We start from the raw sequence: 21284 nt of genomic DNA, 5'->3' as shown, positions 1-21284 counted from the left end.
CATTTCAAGAGACTAAATATAATTGTATACTAAAGAGGTTAAAAATCTAGAGTTGGAAATGGATTCATTAAAAGATAAGAAAATATTTTTAGTTACTCCTTTGCAAGGTGTTGATGTTATTTTAGGAATTCCATGGAGACATGAATGTAACCCTCAAATTGATTATGACATGCATACAATCTGGTTATTTTAGGAATTCCATGGAGACATGAATGTAACCCTCAAATTGATTATGACACGCATACAATCTGGTTAATGAAAGATGACAAAGAAATTTATCTTCAATATCAAACTAAGGGTGATTTAGGTCCTTTTTTAACTCATACCTAAGCTAAAAGAGCCATAAGAGAGGAGGAGAGTACATTTTTTATTCTTGTCAACTAGCTTAGTGCTCTGGTTGACTCTAAACCAAAAGTGTCTCATGATCCTTTTATTTCTGAATTCTCTAACTGTTTTATAGATGACCTACCTCCTTGTTTACCTAAACCTCATTTAGAAGATCATAAAATTGAGATAATCCATGAAAGCTCTGTGACATGTAAAGCTCCTTATCGAGTTAACATGCTTCAATAGAAAGAGATTCAGAAACAAATAGAAGAATTGTTTGAGAAAGGATTGATTAGACCCAATAGTTCTCCATTTGGTGCTCTAGTTCTTCTCGTTAAAAAAAAGAATGGGATATATTGAATGTGTATCGATTATCGTGATTTAAACAAGATTATTGTCAAGAATCAATATCTAATAGCACGAGTGGATGACTTGCTAGATAAGCTCAAAGGAACACAAGTTTTTAGCAAAATTGACCTCAAGTCTGGTTACCATCAAATTCGAATAGATGAAGGGAACATTTTCAAGACTACTTTTAGAACCCAAACTGGTTACTATAAGTTTCTAATTATGCCATTTGGTTTGACTAATACTTTCAACACAATGATAAATAGAATATTCTTAAAACATAAAAATTTTGTTGTAGTGTTTTTTTATTATATTTCAGTTTTCAATAAAAATCATCAAGAGCACATAAATGGTAACATATTTAAATCTATGTCAAAGTTAGATTCTCTTAAAGCAAATGTTAAAGCACAACTCCAAAAACTGTACCCTTTTAGTTATCAAGTTGTAAATAGCACTAAATGTACTTACATTCCTTAATATTCTCTATCATAACGCTAGATTTGCACTTAACTAAATAACAAGAAACGTTTAGAAAATTTATGCATCTCAACTAACAGTATAAATTTCAAAAAAATAACAACCAAAAAATTAAACTTCTCAATTTTTGGAGTTTTTCCTTTTTAACTCGGGTATCAATTTGATTTTAACTTATTATCTCTTTACTTTTTAACACGGGTTCTACACACATATCTTCTTTCTTCTTGGCTTGAGATTTTTCTTCCTCCTTTCCTCATTTTCTTCTTCATCTGCTGCTCATGTGGAGATCTTCTCTTGCAAGTGTCGATGGCACAGAAGAAGCTGGTTTCTAGGTTTGTGTGCAATTGTTCCTCCTTTTCTCTTTGTATTGAGGAAGGGCATGGCCTTCAAGCTCTCCATAGCTACTTTCTCCAAGCCAAGAAAATAAAAAAAAATGCCTTGTGGGCAGGCTGCATCGACGCGGCCTGCCCACAGGGTGTTTTTTTTAATTTTCTCGCCTTGGAGATAGTAGCCATGGAGTATGAGATGGAGAAGGAAGCTAAGCTTATTTAGCTTTTGTAGCTTATGTTTCTTTTGTGTTGGGGTTTTCAAAAAATAAAAAAATGCTCTGTGGTGGGCAGACCACGTCGGCATAGCCTGCCCACAGGGCATTTTTTTATTTTTTGAAAACCCTAATGGCTTAGCTTCCTTCTCCCTCTCATGTTCAATGTTTGTGTTACATTTTTTAAAATTTCTTCCTTCTCCCTCTCATAATACATGGTTCGTGTTGTGTTTTTTAATTTCTATGGTGAAATTTAGAAAGTCGCTTGTGTTTCTCAGGGTTTTCAATAAATAAAAAAATGCCCTGTGGGTAGGCCACGCTGGGCGCAGCCTACCCACAAGGCTTTTTTTGATTTTTTTGAATGCCATAAGGGCATGGATAAAATGGCTTATGAGCCTAGATGCAAAGTTGCAATGGGGACTCAAAAATTAAAAAAATATCATGTGAGCAGGCCGTGTCGGTGCGGCTTGCTCATAGGGCAATATTTTTAATTTTTTGAATAGCATAATTGCATGGACCAAAGGGGCTTAAGAGCATGGTTCCAAGATCACTATGGGCATTTAAAAAATAAAATAAAAAACCCCTATGAGTAGGATGCGCTAAGCTCGCTATGGACATTAAAAAAATTAAAAAACGCCTTGTGGGTAGGTCGTGCCGGTGCGGCCTGCTCATAGGGATTTTTATTTGATTTTTGTAGAGCTTAAGGGCATGGAGCAAAGGGGCTTATGAGGCATTTGACCATCATTGCTATGGAGAAGCCCCAATGCTCCATAGCCAAGATCTTCATGGCTTGAATGCTCTAAAGCCAAATTCTTTTAGCCACAAAAAAAAGCCATGTGGGCAGAGGCCGCAGCGGTGCGGCCTGCCCACTGGGAATTTTTTTATTTTTATGGATAAAAGAGCTTGGCCATGTAGAGCTTGGGGCTAAGAATAATATGGCTAAGGATTTTTGCTATTGGAGCATAAGGCCTTTTGTTTATTTTTACCTATAGAGAAGGGACCTTGGCCTACAATGAGGGATTTCTTTTTTGTGGCCAACAAGATGATGAAATGGAGAGCTTGCAAGCCATGTCCAATGGATTGTCTTGCCATGTTGGTATACTCCCAAGATTGCTTAAGAAGAGGTTTCTGTTTGTTTTTCTTGACTTGGTATATAAGACTACATGGCATAGTTGATTTAGAAGTTGATGTTATACATTTGGTTTAATGTTTTGTCTTTTGTTTGTTGTAATAGTCCTACAAATAAAAGCAAAAGAAGGTGGACATAAACAAAAAGATACTTGCTCCTCTACCTAGTGACATGGACCAAGTCAGTCGTGTGGTTGAAAGATACTTGCTCCTCTACCTAGTGACATGGACCAAGTCAGTCGTGTGGTTTAATGTTTTGTCTTTTGTTTGTTGTAATAGTCCTACAAATAAAAGCAAAAGAAGGTGGACATAAACAAAAAGATACTTGCTCCTCTACCTAGTGACATGGACCAAGTCAGTCGTGTGATTGAAAGTCAAGCTAGAGAAGATGTTGGGGGTGAGGTGGAGAGTCAAGTGCTTGATGCAAATGCCACACAATGTCAACATGAGGTAGACAATGAGCTCATGCTGCATGAGGTAAATATTGCATTGGTGCCTTACGTAGTTTGTCTGGAGATTCCTAGTGTGATGAGGGGCATGAAGCAAACTTATACCTTGCCCAAGGGGAGGACATCATGAAAAAAACCAGGTTATTCAGTTGCCATGAATGTCCTTCGATTCCGTTATGCAGACTATTACCACATGCCAAAGTGAGGGGCCTTCAGGAAGATTTATCGGGTTTTGAAAGCGGCAATTGGGAAGGAGGGATATGTCCTTGAAAAAGGAGCATTAACTGTGTCCTTATGGAATTTCTCCTGTGAGGAAACCATGGTCATAGATGTGGTAATGTCTTCTTGGGATCCCTTCTGGCAAGAGATTAACAAGGAGTTCAAGGATGAGCTCACTCAATTTTCGGCCCTCTTAGTTCTCCCCAATCACATGTTTTATGTATGGGAGGGAAATCAGTGATTGGTGGCATGGATTGCGGCAATCAATGAGAGGTTCTCAATGAGACAAAGGAGAAATACTACCGAGTCCTTTGCACAATCATTGATCCGTGCAAGGTCTACGAGATTGCATGCTCTCAAGTTTACAACGCATGAACTTGTGAGTAAATTTTTTCCCTATAATTAACATGAATTCAATGTAAATATTTAATGGAAACTCACATGCTATGTTGTCTTAGTATCAATACACATGCCTTGGTTCCCACTACCTTGCAGGATGAGATTTTCAATTGTATAAATATATGTGTGGCTGTGATCAGTTGTCGTACATGCATGACTTGCTGGAAAGGGATCAGAGGCTCATAATGGATATTAGTAGGAAGAAGTACATGCATGACTTGCTGGAAAGGGATCAAAGGCTCATCATGGATATTAGGAAGAAGTACACCAAGGGTGCTGAGCCTTGGTATCCATTGACACAAAGATATTTAGTAAAGATTGTTTATAATGTAAGTACTTTGCAATCACTATTTGACTGTCCACATGCTTCTCCTTCATGTGATTTTTTAAACAAGAAGCTTGATCTATAAAGGGCGACATTAAGCAAAGAATGTTAGTATACACTCAATGCCCGCCTCTCAGCATGTATCTCACTTTGATGCATAATGCATATTTGTTAGGCCCCCATTATGAGGAGTAGCCATGGTGCATATGTCTTTAGTGGGAACCTCGACTTAGATGCCGATGGGGTCATTATTGTGACCATTGATGATGGTTAGGAGATGATCAGGGGTACGAGCGTTAGCTGTGGTTCGGGGGCATTGCCAAGAATATTCCCTAGAATATTCCTTTGGATACCAAGTCCATCATTAGTGGTCGGTGGGCCGCGTTCTTGATACGCGGCCCACCGACCAAGAATATTCCCTAGAATATTCCTTTGGATACCAAGTCCATCATTAGTGGTCGGTGGGCCCGCGTTCTTGATACGCGGGCGGTGACCGTGTCTATGCAGTGTAACCGCCCTCGTTGTATACGTGTCTACCACACTACCTATAGTACTATATATGGACATGTGGTTGCCACACAAGCTAAGGTATCCAATGCTTGTGAGTATCCACCCCCTTCTACACTTCATACATACTCCATCCAGAGTTTGTCTAGATTGCCATCTAAGCTCTACTTGAGAGCACATGGGTGGACAGCACCATCACTTGTACCTCTTTAGTATAATCAGAATTTTAAATTCCTTTCCATCGTGTATCTATTGCATTGTCTATCTATTGTGCTTTGTCTTGCTATCTCTTTCTGCTGTGACATATTCTTATAAAGAAGAGTTGCAAAAGGAGGAGAAGGAGGAGGTAGAGTCTCTTGCATCACGTTATGTGGTGACCGAATAGGCAAGGTAAGGCTATTCTTTGGCTAGTGAGGTATTTTGTTGTCATAGGTTTGTCGAAACTAATTCGCATATTTGTCAAACCATCCAAAAGATTCTCAATATCATTGACCCTCGACTTTGGGATGCATGGCGCGACAAAGTATTATCATTAAAATGGGATTGTGAGAGCTTTGCAACATTGGAGAAATTGAATCTCCTCGCAATATGTGAAGCCCTTGCGGAAGCAAAGGTGTTATGGTTGTCTCTATTGGAGGCAAGAAGGCTACTAAAGCCATGTATCACCTTGCCTGTGGTGATCATTTGTCTAGACAGTGATTGCTTTTGTCCTCAACTTGTTTCTCGTATTATGAATTGATCATTGTGGATAATGTGCTAATCTTTTGTTCTCTTGTAGTTGGATATGCAGGGGAAGTCTTGCTCGAGAATATCTTGCATTTGGCAAGAGACATCTTGAGGGAAGTCTTGCTCGAGAATATCTTGCATTTGGCAAGAGACAGTGATTGCTTTTGTCCTCAACTTGTTTCTCGTATTATGAATTGATCATTGTGGATAATGTGCTAATCTTTTGTTCTCTTGTAGTTGGATATGCAGGGAAGTCTTGCTCGAGAATATCTTGCATTTGGCAAGAGACATCTTGAGGGACTTCGTTGATATTCTAGGGAGCTTGGTGTTACCTGGTGCGGATTTTTCCTCGTCAAAATACTATGAGGAAATCAAATTGGAGAGGAGAAAGGTCATGTTTCCTCTAGAAACACACATGGAAAAAAAGGAGAAGGGAGTAATCGACAAGGCCAGGAAGAACAAGCAATTAGTGTAGTTGGCCGCTCAAAGATTGGTATTTATGTAACTTCAATTGTGCTATTTAGACACTAGTCCTTCAATGATTCAATACTAAACTATTGTGCATGCGATATTATATGTGTACTCTTTCCTTTAGGTATTTTGACTTTAAAGGAGAGAGAATATATTACATTGATCCTAGCGATGGCTAGGAAGTGGACAGATGTTGCAGAGGAGGCTACTTGTATGTACCCTCAAGAGATGGAAAATCTCACAGAGTGGGAAATAGTAAATTGTCCTTGGTAGCTTAACATGGCAAAGGGACATGTTTTAGCAAAGGAAAAGAACTTGTTTGAGGCCAAGGAGAAAAGAGGTCAGTGTGGATAATATATTGTCGATCAGATTATATTGCTTTTAAGTTTGTTATCTTTTACACATGACCATGCTTTATTTTACAAGGCCAGTGAGGCTTTCATATAATACTATTGTATGCCACGCAGAGTGTGAGGCCTTGAAAGGCTTATGGTTGTTGTCTTGGTTTTGAAAATTTGTTGAGTTTATAAGGGAGACTCTGTCCACTTTTTTCGAGGAATTGGGGCTTGATTTGTAAACCTTCCTTGTCTATTTTTGGTTTAAGTCAAGTGTTACATGTATATATTTTATCATATTTGTTATGCTTAATAATTGTAGAAAAAAGTATGCTTGATTTAATGTGTCCAAAAATTGGCTTAATGGAATGTGCAAATGTGCACAAGGTTATTATATGTGCAAATGTACACAAAGTGATTTCATGTGTAAAGGCCCATTAGCATTTATATTTGGGTAAAGGTTTTTATATGTACAAACCTTAGGAACTTTGATATGGTTACCCAAAATTGTTCTAAGTCCCATAGACTATTCCACACTATTATCCACGATATTCCATCACAATATCTCTTTCCTTAATCCAATTCCATTTAAAATACATTCATAAACATATCAATTCTCACGTAAGTCACTATAGCCTAGTATCCCTCTCACATAAACTCACAATACCACTCCCTATACTCTTACTATTTTGAACCTCTAGTCAAATTTTTATTAATAGTAGTGAAGTGATTTCCATAACACAACCTCAAATACAACCTTTTACGTTACTATTCCATATATTCCCAATAATATTTCCTACTATAGAGAACTTATCTCATTTTTCCTCTAACAACTCCCTATATTGAGACTATTATCACTATTCCAATTCCTTAAACATTTATTCATGCATGACACTTTCTATTTCCATCCTTTACCTCCTTTAATCACCTATTTCCTCAAAACGCATCACTATTCCACAATATTTTGACACTATACCTCATTGTAGTTGGCAATATTCCCTCACTATTATCTCCCTATTTCTCACTATTTTCGTCCATATAATCATGTTTTTCTCAAATTTGAAATGTGTGAAAGACTTGGACTAGTGATGCATATTCTTTACACTATCGGAGTTGCCAAAAGGTGCAAGTCCAAATGCATGCCTCTTCATATCCTAGGCATAAGAACCCCTTTGAATCTTCCTAAAACCTATAAATAAATGAGAGATGGAGCTCATTTGAAATTCAATTGATGCATGAGAGAGCACTTTAGTCTCAAGACCAACATATGAGTCCTTACCTCATGTTATTATCTTTCCCATCCTTGATGGAATTAAGTTGAAATCTCTCCATGTTATTATCCTTCCCATCCTTGATGGAATTAAGTTGAAATCTCTCCATGAAGACATAATCAAAAGATGTAATCAAGGATGAAGGTTAACAAAGTTTGAAGATATTAACAAAGTTAGAAGATAAAAATCAAAGTACTTGAAGTGCAAAGATAAAGATTCAAACATGAGAAATATTGGAGATCTTTCTTGAATCAAAGTTTTGAAGAATTCCTTTGGAAGTAATACATGAAAGTCTTATCAATGAAATATAAAATTCCTTTTATTTTCAATATTATCCACAATCCATTGTTATTAAAATTTTCAAGAGGGACTTAAATTGAAGTTTTGTTACTTTTCAAATAAAATTAAAATGATTAAGTGTTTTAATTTCTTGATGGTATTACAAGATAGACTTTCTTGCTTAAAGTTTTTCGTAATTAAATTTTGCTCATTAGGTATATAGTGATGGAAATATTGTGGAATAGTCTGTGGAACTTAGAATCATTTTGGGTATTTTTCAGTGTTTTGAATTATGAAAAGTATGATATTGTGGATGTGTTTAGGATGCATTTATGCACCTATTATAAATAAAATGAACAGTATTAAAGTGTGTGATATTATGATTATTTAGTGTGTTATTAGTTTCCCCCCACTTGAAGGATGAAGCATCCTCACAAACACAAAAGACTCTTTCTCGTATCATGTGCATTCTCTACACAAAAGACTCTTTCTTGTATCATGTGCATTTTCTACAACGTTAGTGTGATGGAGTGTATGGAAGAAAATATATATGGAGAACGGAGATCTTTATCTCATTGGAAAATTCCTTTTACATCAAGCAAGCTCATTTCCCAAGTGATAATGAATCATACATAACTTGTTTTGTTAGAGTAGCAACATACACATAGATGCAAGAAGCAGAGATACAGAGAATCACAACACTCAAAGTAGATTAATGAGAATGAGTGAAGTAAAAGTGAAGTGACATGATAAGGTCACTTACACACTCATAAGAGTGTGTATACACGCTTGGGGGGGGAAAACCTCTTAAGGAGGGAAAAAGTGCATCAGCCCATTATTAGTCTACATCCACACATCACTACCATATAAATGGGTACAAATCCCCCCTATAATGATAATCTGAGCATGTACAAATATCATGTGGTTGATTAATCCCCAAATGAAAATTAACCCAAAGCTTTGCAAGACAAGCTTCTAACTTTTCTAGTGACCACATTGTCATACATAGAGACATAAGCAAAGCTAATCTCTCTTGCAATGAGCTTGTTCCTGAAATAATAATATAATGCAACTTAATGTGCTTTATGTGAGCATGAAAGACTAGGGTTCCACATAATTGCTAATGTAGTTTGGCTATTAATGAAGTTGGAGGTGGGGGACTGCTATACACCAATACCACCCTTTCTATTTATGTAATTAGGAAGGGATCACAAGTAATCATCATCATTATAATCACTAAGGATCACAAGACAACCTTGAGAAGGAATGTATTCTACAGATCAACAATCTTGAGTTGGCCTTTAATGAAAAAATTGATGCTATTAAATTGGTCCTTCAATCACAAATTCAAGGCATTTGTTGGAAATGGGGTACTAGGATTAAACAAACCGACTAGGGGTGATGAGCACAGTTTTACTAGGGCGATCCAACACGCACTGCGGTAGTGGAGCGGGTGGTTCAACCCAAGAAGAGGTGTTGGTGGTGGGGATGAAGGCTAGAAAGAGGTCCCAAATTAAGGGCTATGAATGATTAAGCAGAGAGAGAGAGAGAGAGAGAGAGAGAGAGAGAGAGAGAGAGAGAGAGAGAGAAATAAAGAAAGATATATTAAGCGTCTACTAAAGACCCAATGAGCCTATGAGACCAAAGTGATACAATAATGTCCATGGCATATCTCATCATGGAATGGGAAATAAAATAGAAAGAAAACATAAACATAGCTACCTCACTAGGGTGATACAAAACTATCCATGGAAACTCATCATGGAATACTAAGAACATAGAAACATCAGAGCAACATCAGCTCCAAGTAGATGGTATCCCACTCTCCAAAATATCAATCATTGGGGCTAATGAGTATGGCTGAGAGGTCTCCCTCAGCTATGTCACGTGGAAAGGTAGTTCGATGGTGGTGGAGCATGTCCTGGATCTGAAGAAGCTGATGAGGTGATCGTGGCCAACCGGGGGGCCGGGGGTGTGAGGCACGCTGGAGTGCGGAGGCTCTGTCCAAGGTAAGTCCTCTCGGGAGAAGGGATGGCTTTTTGACACCCTCGTCACACCAGCCTTGATGTATGGAGCAGCTCGTGGAGGGTCCACAAGATCGACTATATCAGTGTCCTCCACCTCCTGGGTCCGAAAGAAATTTGTGATGGTTGGCTGGCGAGGTGGTGGCTGGGGCCTAAGCTCTCTCAAGAAGGTGTCCCTATGTCTGCGGAGCTCAAGCAAGAAGAGGCCTAGGCAATGTTGGTCTTGGAAGTCAATGATCTTGGAGAGTGGACCAAATCCCTCATGAAATAGACAGTGAAACCTCTCGCGGATCTCATAGTATACTGGGCAGTGGCATATATAATGCTCCTCCATCTCCACCTCTGTGTGGCATAATCGGCAGATCCCCTTCTCTCAGGGTCTTCGTAGTCCCTTAGGCTATTCTATGCTAAGGGGTGATATTTAGCTACATGCTTTTAGTGATTCCAATTAGGCTGGATATTATGACATGTGAGTCCACTAGTGGCTTTTGCTTTCATCTTGGTGATTCATATACATCATGGAAACTCAATAGAAGCAGCTAACTATGGCAACTTCAAGCTGTGAAGCTGAGTATAAGGCAGCTTTTACATCAACTGTGGAGTCAAATTTTTCACCAAAAGATGCCACATATAATTCTACTAGTTCCCCATTCAACTCTCTTAAGATTGCAAGAGCTCCCTAGCCCTATGACCTTCTCTCTTCTGACCTCTCTTAGGGACTTCCCTCCGGCTTACCTCTTCAGGATCTAAGCCCTGTGGTCTAGGTAAAGTGGTTTGCTCTCTCTCTCTCTCTCTCTCTCTCTCTCTCTCTCTCTCTCTCTCTCTATCTCTATCTCTCTCACACCAGTCTTGATGTATGGAGCAGCCTTCTAGGGGGAAGATTTATCCTATGAGGATTGGCAGTGAGTTGAGAGACCCCAAGACATGATGCTCCCATATGATCCGTAGTAGCAAGCCATCAGTCCCACACCAAATTATCTAGGTAGAGTTTGCTGCAGCCCCGATGGTAGTGGATGCACTCTTCCAAACAGTCACATACCTCCATTGCATATTAGTCACATGGATCCCCAGAGGTACTCGAGGCTTGCCCTGGAGTCCTCAAGACAGCTAGCACTTGAGGGCCACTCTGGAAGTATGGTATGCACTAGTTTCCACTTGGTTCTCAGTATATGGGCTCCACATGGACCGCCTATCCTTCAGTATAGTTTGGACTCCCCTTTTCTCTGGCCATCTCACAAGGATACCAATCGGGTTATCCGGTTAGATCTTCTTAGCCTCTACACCATTGCACATGGATCACACCTCTGGAGCTTCCCACCACGAAGATGTAATTCTACAGAGATCACTTCCTTACACTCATTGAGGATGGATTCATCCAGTAGCCGGGCTACTTGAGTGTTCACATGTCCCATGCCATGCGGATTGTGATTTTCTAGATACGGGTTTCATCCCACCGCCTCAGAGACCGCCTCAGAGTGGAGACAGGTAGAGCCGAGCGCATCTTCAGAGCTGGGAAGCGCACATCTTGTCCCAATGCTTACTTCTGGATGAAATCATTCACCTGCATCCTAGAGCCTGCACCTATATGTACTAGTGTAGAAATAGACTTACATTATTTGAGACACCTAATGCAACATGCAATCAACATGCAAGATGTGGATATAGAGTAGCATGTATGAGATTCCCCAAGTACTTACACATTTATGGGAGGTATCACAAAGGTTTTCGAACATGATCTAGTTATTGAGACTAGTAATTTACCACTCTCTTTGTGTCAAAGGTCACGTTCATAAGAAGACATACATTCATTCAACCACAACCAAGCAAGAAGCATAGCTAGCATCAAATTACAAATTACAATATTTTTCTTTACAAATAATCTCCAAATGTCTAATCTTCTTGATCTAGCTCCCATACAAATCAAACCTACATATAAGGCCAACTAGAAATCTTCCCATTCAAGATAGATATAAGGCCAACTAGAAATCTTCCCATGCAAGCTATGTCACGATGCCAAGAAGTTAACAACCTAGTTTTCCTCTCTCTTTGACCCCCTTTGGACTACACATAGAAAAGATATTTGACTTTGTTGATTAACTTGGTTGTCTAGATCCTCTATCTTGCAACATACAAATGACCTAGTGTTGATATCCAATTTAGCATGAGGGTTATAAAGACACTTGGTGGCACTATAGGTTGGTAACTCGTAAAAAATGAACCTTGGCAAGACCAAGGTCATGATCTTTAACACCTCACAACATGTGGCATCTAGTCAATGCTTCACTTATACACAAGATCATATAGAGATTGTTACCTCTTAACTATACCTAAGAGTTACTTCCACTAGCCTAATCTTCACCATGTAATCATCATGTGTGCCAAATAGACTAAGTTTGTCTTGTGAGATGATATGCCACTCTATCTTACTTAGAAAGGTAGTATTTCTAGGCATAGTTCTAGGAGCCTAGCACTAAAAGTATTTCTAAGCATACTTCTAGGAGCCCAGCACTAGTTTTTTTCATACATTAGTGACACATGAAAGATGCAAAGGGTGTCCTTTTGGGAACCCAACCTTGTGGGGACAATTAGAAGAGGAGAATAGAGAAACTGTAAAAGATGATGTTCTTATGCATGATTAGAGGAGGAGAATAGAGAAACTACAAAATATGATGTTCTTGTTCATGATTAGAGGAGGAGAATAGAGAAACTACAAAATATAATGTTCTCATGCATGATTAAGAGTAGTAAAGCATTAGTGCCTCATCCTATCATTCTTGTAGATTTTGAAGCAACACTACTAGTTGTTGATGCATTTTCCTAGATAGTGAATGCATCCACACCATGGATACACACCAACTCCCTAAGTTTACAAGTGACTAGAAAAGCACACACTAGACATGGTGTGGTATGCCATGATTACTACATGATGGTTTCTTTGACATGGGCTCTACATTGACCACCTACCATTGTTCTATTATAGTTTGGATTCACCACAATTACGCACCATTGTTCTACTATAGTTTGGACTCACCACAATTATGCACCATTGTTTTATTATAGTTTCACCACAATTATGCATAATCAAGCAAGACATGTGTCTATGGATCTGGTCGATTTAGAAATTGGATACACCACTGGAAAGCAGGTGGCAAGGTGGGAAAAACTAGTAATTTAAATTTCATGAGATGATGGAGTTAGCCTAAGGGTGAAGAGACTGTCTGCTTCGTAATCACGTAGTAATATGTTAGTGTGTGTTGTGTGTGATGCACATAGCCACCAATCGCCTCTTACTTATAAGAATTATGAACGGACATCAATATGTAGGATGATCATGTACCTTTCTGGTGTAAGGATTTTCTTATAGATGCAAGATGCATGCTACTATTTAGCTAAACACTAGACCAATTGTGTATGATGCCCCCAGGTGGAACTCTACTCAATACGTGTAGATGTCATTACCATACTTTAGGAAGATGTATTTTATTATATACAAGGGGTGGAAGTCCTCACACAAACAAAAGTTTGATCGCTCAATTGGCGATTTAAGGTTAGATCAACAAGGGTCAAGTCGCGATGATTTGAAGGCTCTAGTGATTTGTAAAGCCGCGTCATCGATTAAGAAGTAGAATCGACAATCAAAGAAGTAGAATCACCCACAATAGTCTGATCACCACCACACGATCTAAGATCGACGAATAAAGAAATTTTTCCCCCTCCTTTGGGGGGGTCTTTATAGGCATCTAACCCCTCTAGGGATGCACACTAACTTAGGTTTAGCCTACCATGCAACTAGACATAATTATGGGCTCAAATAGTTGAATTATGGGCTAAAAAGCACGATCTGAGTTTGAGTGAGAACTAGTTAAAATGGTGGCTACTCTAGTTGAAATGTGGGTAAGCATTAGTTTATGATGCTAGAGTAAACCTTAGTCCAATGCATGTGCCAAAAATATCAATTTCAACTAATACCAATACTCCAGTGAAAGAAGCATTATATGCAAATTCCAACATGTGAAGATAGTTTAACTATCTCTTTAGTTTTCATCCATAAAAGGACCTTAGAGTATTCTCAAACAATGACTGGATCTACTCTTTCAGTTTGTCCCATCAGCCTCTCTGAATGATAAGCTGTACTAAGATCCAGGGAAGTCCCTACTGCTTTGAATCCAAAAACATGAAGTCAACTTTGCATCTTTATCACTTATTATCCTGCGAGGTAATTCATGAAGTCAAAAAATATCTTACAAAAATACCTTGGAAATGGAAATATCCATTGCAGTAAAGAAGTTCCATGTCATCTATAACATCTACAAGCCTATGATCCTAGGATATCTAGCAATAAGTCAATCTATCGAACTACAAATATAGAATCATATTTGGCACTTGAAGAAAATCCAGTAATGAGATCAGCACTTATACATTCCCACTTTATTGTTAGAATATCCAGAGGATGCAATTTTCCATGTATTTTTACATTTTTTCTTTAATCCTTTAACAAATAAGGCATTAATGAACATGGTTCAATACATCCTTTTCAACCTTGGCCAAAAGAATCTCTTCTTAACCATTATGAATCTTTTCACGTATCTAGGATGTCTAGTCATTAGGTTGTAATGAGCTTCAACTAAAATATGTTTCTTGAATTCGCTTGAAACACACGTGGTTGTTGTTATAATATAAACATTTATCCTCAAGTATAAATCCTTGAACCTTGTTTAGTTCTTGAGGCGTCTTGCTCTCTTACATCAACAAAGAAATTATTAGAGCAAAGAATTTATTTGTCCCAATCTTCTTCTTAATTTATGCAGGTAGTGGGTTGGAAATTATTGTTATAAGCAAGGAATTATTCTAAGGGAAACTGTAGAGCTACAATTTCTTTCCTTAATCTATAGTGAATCTCAAAATCAAATTCTTGTAATAATTGCATCCACCCCTTTTGTCGCATATTAAGGTCGCTTTGGATAAATATCCACTTTAGACTTTTGTGGTCAGTTACCAAAGTAAATATTTATCTGAGGAGATACTGATTCCACATTTTTTAAGGCATGGGTGGTGGACAGCTAAGAGTTCTAGGTCATGGATTACATAATTTTTCTCATGAGGCTTGAGCTACCAAGATTCATATGATTATATTGGCTTCCCTTCTTGCATAAGGACCCTGCCAATTATAAATCCACTTGCATCAATAATCACCTCAAAGGGCTTGCCAAACTCTAGAAATTTCAGCACTAGTTGGTTACAAGGTAGTCTTCAACTTGTCAAATGCACTCTGGCACATAGGGGTCCATTTAAATGGCACATTCTTTTTTAGAAGAGTTTTTAGGAGTGAAGCGATCTTGGTATATATTTGGATAAATATCTAGTACCATCTTATTAGACCAAGAAAACCTTAAACTTCCTTTATAGTCTTAGGTTCTATCGAGTCTATGATAGCTTGTACCTTAATAGAGTTAGCTGAGATTCCATCTTTAGACACAATTATTCCCCAAATATTTAATATGCTCTGTGAAAAATGCACACTTACTTTTCTTTGCAAAGAGTCTATTCTCCTTTAGAATGTTTATGACTTTTTGGACATGCTTCTCATAATCAACAACATTCTTGGAATAAACCAAGATGTCATCAAAGAATACCAGAACAAAGTCATCTAGATGCTCTCTAAAAATCTCTTGAATTAACCGATTAAAGGTTGCACAACCATTTGTAAGACCAAAGGGTATCATAGTAAATTTGCAGTGTCCATATCTTGTGTTACAAGCTGTCTTTGTCCTACTCCTTGATTCTAATATGATAATATCTAAACCTCAAATCAATCTTTATAAACATTTTCTCTCCATGCACCGATCTAAGAACTCATCTATCCTAGGTATCGGGTATCTATTTTTGAATATTAAACCTCTATATTTTAATGCATAACCTTAATGTTCCAACTTTCTTCTTTCACCCACGGGGATACAATGAGTTAAATACATTTTTGCCCAAGATTTGCTTTAGTTGCTCCTTTGGTTGCTTCAAGAATAACCATTACAGTCGGTTGTGCACTAGATATGAGTTAGCAGATCTAACTTCTTGATAAATCTATTAAGATGGGTTGAATCATCCATAGGAGGGGTGAATCACATCAGATTTGTGTAAGCTTCATGATATGCTTTGAGAGTCTTCCCTTCTTAAGAAAGTTCTACTTCATAGAGCCAAGAGGACAAATACCTCTGAGACAAGTATGTCTTTAAGTCATCCCATCTTAACTAGTCTTCATTCAAACGGTTTGCTTTAGCATGGTTCTTCCATTGAAAACATGATGAGCTAATGCCATTTTGCTACATTCATTGTTACCAACTATATAGAAATATATGTTTGTAGTATCAACCCGGTTATGAATAGTTTTAACCAAATTATTTTCTTCTCCTTGGAAGGGTGCGGGCTGAGATTTTGTGTAATGCCTCTTTAACGTCATTATCCAACACTTCTTCAATTACATGATAAGGCATGAGTCCTTTCCTAAAATTTGAAGTAATAATTTTTACTATCTTAAAAAAATAACAAGCTCTTTCACACTTCAGAAAAATTCCTCTTTGCAAAAGATATTTCTATTACTTCAAAAATTATTACATCATTTAGGGATTTCTCAACCTCTAAACAATTTTAGCCAAATTATTTCCTTCTCCTTAGAAGGGTGTGGGCTGAGATTTTTTGTAATCCCTCTTTAACATCATTATCCAGCACTTCTTCAATTACACGAAGAGGCATTATTCCTTTCCTGAAATTTTAGCAACAATTTTCATTATCTTAAAAAAGGATAAGGTCTTTTACACTTCAGAGAAAAATCCCTCTTTTTGCAAAAGCTATTTCTGTTACTTCCAAAATTATGACATCATTGGGGGATCTCAACCTCTAGTTGGTCCCATAATTATAAACTTTTGATGAGGAAGGTACATGCTTAGATGATTCAACCTAGATAAACTTTTGATGAGGAAGGTACATGCTTAGATGATTCAACCTAGATAAATATTCATCTAAGGTATACTGGATTCTACCTCGAATCTTATATTCCTTTACTAAATTTATCATTTCCATAATCATGGAAAGCATATTAGGGTAAATAATATCAATTTCTATACCAAACTTTACTTCACTTTGACGCCACACCTGCCTCCACACGAAAAGAGGCTGATATGGTCGGCCAAAATAATACTCTCTACAACTCTGATAAAATAACAACTGCTCGGCTTAATGTTGAAACACGACCTCAAGAATCTCTTGCTCTTGTGTCGATGTCAAACTCTAAGCCATTATTTCACTTTGCAACTTTACCATTGCTCTTGTCTTTTAGGTATGCCAAAAAGACATGATTGGGTTACCTGCCTACTACTATGCCATCTCAAAAGAAACTTTACTTGCATTTAACTTCTCCAGCTCAATTGCTCTCTTTGGAATTCCCTACTTTCATTGACATTTGGCACCCCTTGGATGAGGGTTTTGTACTTACTTCTTTCTCATATGGCAAGGATAGAGAATGTAGCTTGATTAAGCTTTATTGGGGTAGGTAAGTTTATAGCCTTGTCATCCTCTTACAACTAAAGCTCTATGTTTTCTATGGTAAGTTGAGAATGTCAGTAGGAGGCATGCTAGAGATAAGAAGAATATTGAAATCCTTGCGAGTTACCTCTTAGCATGTTGCTAATGTGGACAAAATGTTGGTGCGCTGAAAGCTTGGTAGGCTTCTCACTATTGGTTAACCCCCCACCCCCTTTGTTCATCGTGGTGGTTGCATGTGGACATGTATAAAGGGAAAGGAATTTTTTACACTAGATTTGGCACCTGAATGTACTTATTACCTTCAAAATACCCTTATTCCCTAAGGAGTGGTTCAGCTCCCCACCTTATATTTGGTGTGGGATGAGCTTGTGGGGTTCGTGGGCTGGTGTAGGTGCTAGATCTTATGGGTGCCTATGTGTGCAAAAAATGCTTGTAAATTGCAAACTCCTTGTGAATAATGTAGGTGTCGTGTGCATGAGCTATTAGGGCTAAAGGTGTGCCCGTGTGTTCTCCTCCAAGTGAAAACTCTAATACCTTCTTTCTTCAACTCTTAGTGCTACTTTCTTTGACATTTTTCATTTTTGTTGTTGAGAGAGAAAAAGAAGGCTTTTTCATGCCAACGAGTGTCGTTTGAGGGGCACTCGATGGAATCCAGATCCATCCAAAAATGTACTTGGATGGAGAGGAGGTACTTAGATTCCAACGGCTAGCAACCGTGTTCTCTGGTTGGCCTCACGGTTTTGGCAAATTGGTCAAGGAAAGCCATGGGCTTCTCCTTTGAAGGCAGTGGTGGGGCTGAGAAGCTTCTATGTGTGGTGTATATGTGTTCCTTGTGCAGGTGTTATGTCCTTAGTTTGAGGGGATTCGCATGTATGATTTGAAGTGCTTAACGAAGAAGGGGGTTGACTTAAGCATAGACCTAGACTCTCTGAATAGAGATGAGTAAAAATAAGGGAAAAACAACGAATTTAAGTGAATTTTTAAATGTATGAAGGGTATACTAGATTTAAGGCTTTCAGCTTACCTTGTGTAAAGTCAGACTTAAGCAAGGGTGCTACTATTATTAGAGATACAATATATAGAACCCAAAGGAATTGCACTCAACCTAGCCAACATTAAAGAGATTACTCACTATCACGCTTGTCTCAGAAGCCGGCCTCATACACAGTTAATACATCATTTAATCATTAATTCAAGAGAATACATAGCACCTGTACCCATTAATTCAAGAGATAGCGTAATACACAGTTTAAAGCATGGGACGATAGAATTTCAGAAACGACCACACGACAAGTCCCCACAGGTAGCCAATATTAAAGGTCCATTGCTTGATATGCATTAGGGCTAACATTCACAAAAATCAGAGGAGCACAATCAGAAGCTTTTTCCAGAATATATATGTGTGGCATGCAAACAACAGGATGCACATGCCAGAGTTTTAATACCCCAAGAAAAACCTTTTAGATGGGATTCATAAAATCATTCTCCCATAAGCACCCAACCTTCATGAGCAAAATATGTATGTGTCAGAAATCAAACGGTTCCATTAATCACAAGTGTTAAGAGCCCTTTGCATTACATGCCAATGCGTTACTAGGACAAACTGATGGAGTATTCAGAGAAATACAATTAAAACCATAGTCTATATGGGGCATGCAACAGCAAGATGTGTATGCCCTAACATCAAAGAGAAATTTTTTAAAATATCATCAGGTACCATTAATCATCGATTTTAATAATCCTTTACATGACATGCGTATGGTAGGGCAAACAGTAGCAATATTCAGAGACATAAGAACATAACCAAAATCTATATGGGTCATGAGGCAGCAAGATGCATATGTCCAAAAATCACAGATCCTTAGTGCTTGTAATTAGCAAAAAGGGATTCAAGTAATCATTATCCCATGCGATAAGACTGCCATCGGTAGCATAGACAATACATCAAACCCTTACAGAATAGTAAGTACCTAAGAGGTTGAGCTCCCAATCGAAGCAAGAACGATGGACATGGCCAGAGAAAAACCAATAATGTACAATACATGCTAAGTGAGTTTGTGTAACTCACCCCATATGGTGTCCATTTTATAGTCGAGGCTGAGCACATGGTGCCAGCTACCACCGCCATGAGCTTTCATGAGGAATCAGTGTGTGCAGATCGATTATGTGCATGCAGCCAGAGTAGCCAATGTAATAGCCAGAGGTGCGCAACCCCCATTATGGTAATAAAGCGAAAGATATTGTAGCCAAGTTAAAAGCCCTTGATAATGGTTATATTGAAAATTTATCAAGTTTTTGCACTATTACTAGCTCAAATATTATTATTAAAACATCATTTCATCAAAAGAAGAATCCTACATAGAGCTTATGTGGATGTAGCTCCATCAAAGGAAGAAATAAGTGAGGAGATAGGGTGGTCATGAAGGCTAACTCCAAAAGTAAGGTGATGCCAAGTGGTAGGTGGGAAATAATGTGACCTACCACTCTTAAATGTCCCGTGTTGGTGGAAGTCTACCAAAGAAGCTCACGGAACTTGCAAAGGATAATCCAAGCATAGCAGTAGGGTGTAACTGAAAAAAGCACACCATCAACATTTTTGGATTTTGTAACCCATGTAGGGTTTTTGGTTAAAAATGGAGTTAGCTTTGTCGAAAGTTGAAGACATGCATGCAAACAATCCTTTAACCTTATTTATTAACCCATATCCTATAATGATGGGGATTGGTATTTGATTGATCTCTGTAAACCTTAAAATTCAAACTTGTCATTCTTGACATCTTGTCTTCTTGGTAATGCCAATATGTAATAGTTTGTGCTAAAAAAATAGAGTAGCTTTAAAGTCAAAAATAACATGTGAATAGGCTAAAGATAATGAATGAGATGTGTGTGTTTGTAGATTCAATTGAATCAAGCTTGTAAAAATAGGGAGATTCTACAAAGATAGCTTATAAGAATCTATAGGACTTGGAAGTGAATAGATGTCTCTGCATGAAGTTGGAAATAGGTAACCTTCTATAAAGGAATTGAGTAAGCACTTTTTTTAAGTCACTTGCACATCCTCTTGTAGCTTGTTTCACTCTACTAATTTATGATTTTATATGTCGCTTCAAATCCTTGTTTAATAATCTCATGCTTTCATTCACCACGAGTTTAAAAAGCATGATGTACTTAGACACATGACAAAAGAAGAAAAAGGGCTTGCTCTTTTCTCTCTCGAAAAAAAGCAACTCATATCCACACATAAAAAATGGGTGTAACAACATTTTGCATACATGAAAAATGGGGAAAAAATAAAATACTTATATGAAATGACACTAGATCAAAAGACTTGTAATCAAGAACTAAGTTTATTCACAATATTTTTATTGCACATTCAAATAAAGATCTTAAGATGTGAGGCTTCAAGGTGTGGAGGCTTGCTAGAAGGCGTTCAATTAGAGAAAGGATTAAAGCTTTTGTGTTAGTTTAAGGGGAAGCTCTAAAATTTTATTTAAGATGTGAAGCTTGCTAGGAGGCTTTCAATTAGAGAAAGGATGAAAGCTTTAAAGGGAAGCTCTAAATTTATATTTAAGAGGTATTCAATTAGAGAGAGGTGTAAAATCTCTCAAAACGTGTCATGGTATAGTACCAAGAAAAAAATCGGGGCATTCCGAGAATTGAACTCGGGACCTCTCGCACCCTAAGCGAGAATCATACCACTAGACCAAATGCCCGTGTTGACAACATTGCCGAAAGTTACTATTATATTTAAAGATACTGCAAGAATACCGTTCAAAACAAAAAGTGAAGCTTCGAATCACATTTTTAAGAAATTGAATTGAAATTGCTCCTCTTTTGACTCATTGGTTTTACCAGCAACAAGGTACGGAGCATTGCTTTTTGCAGGGTTTTTGTTCCTCTTGTACTAGAGAGCTAGGGGGAG

At 37.9% G+C, this 21284-nt stretch overlaps 1 non-coding gene across 1 annotated transcript; it reads right to left on the bottom strand.

The window, feature by feature from the left end:
- Window positions 1–21003: 21003 nt before the first annotated feature.
- Window positions 21004–21075, bottom strand: TRNAP-AGG (transfer RNA proline (anticodon AGG)). The gene has a single exon. It is a non-coding gene; the product is annotated as a tRNA-Pro (tRNA).
- Between the last annotated feature and the right edge of the window lie 209 nt (window positions 21076–21284).

The sequence above is a fragment of the Cibotium barometz genome, chromosome 25 (genome assembly GCF_041138505.1).
Source record: "Cibotium barometz isolate CiBa-2024 chromosome 25, ASM4113850v1, whole genome shotgun sequence".
Taxonomy (NCBI): domain Eukaryota; kingdom Viridiplantae; phylum Streptophyta; class Polypodiopsida; order Cyatheales; family Cibotiaceae; genus Cibotium; species Cibotium barometz.
This window is presented reverse-complemented; position numbering and strand designations above follow the sequence as displayed.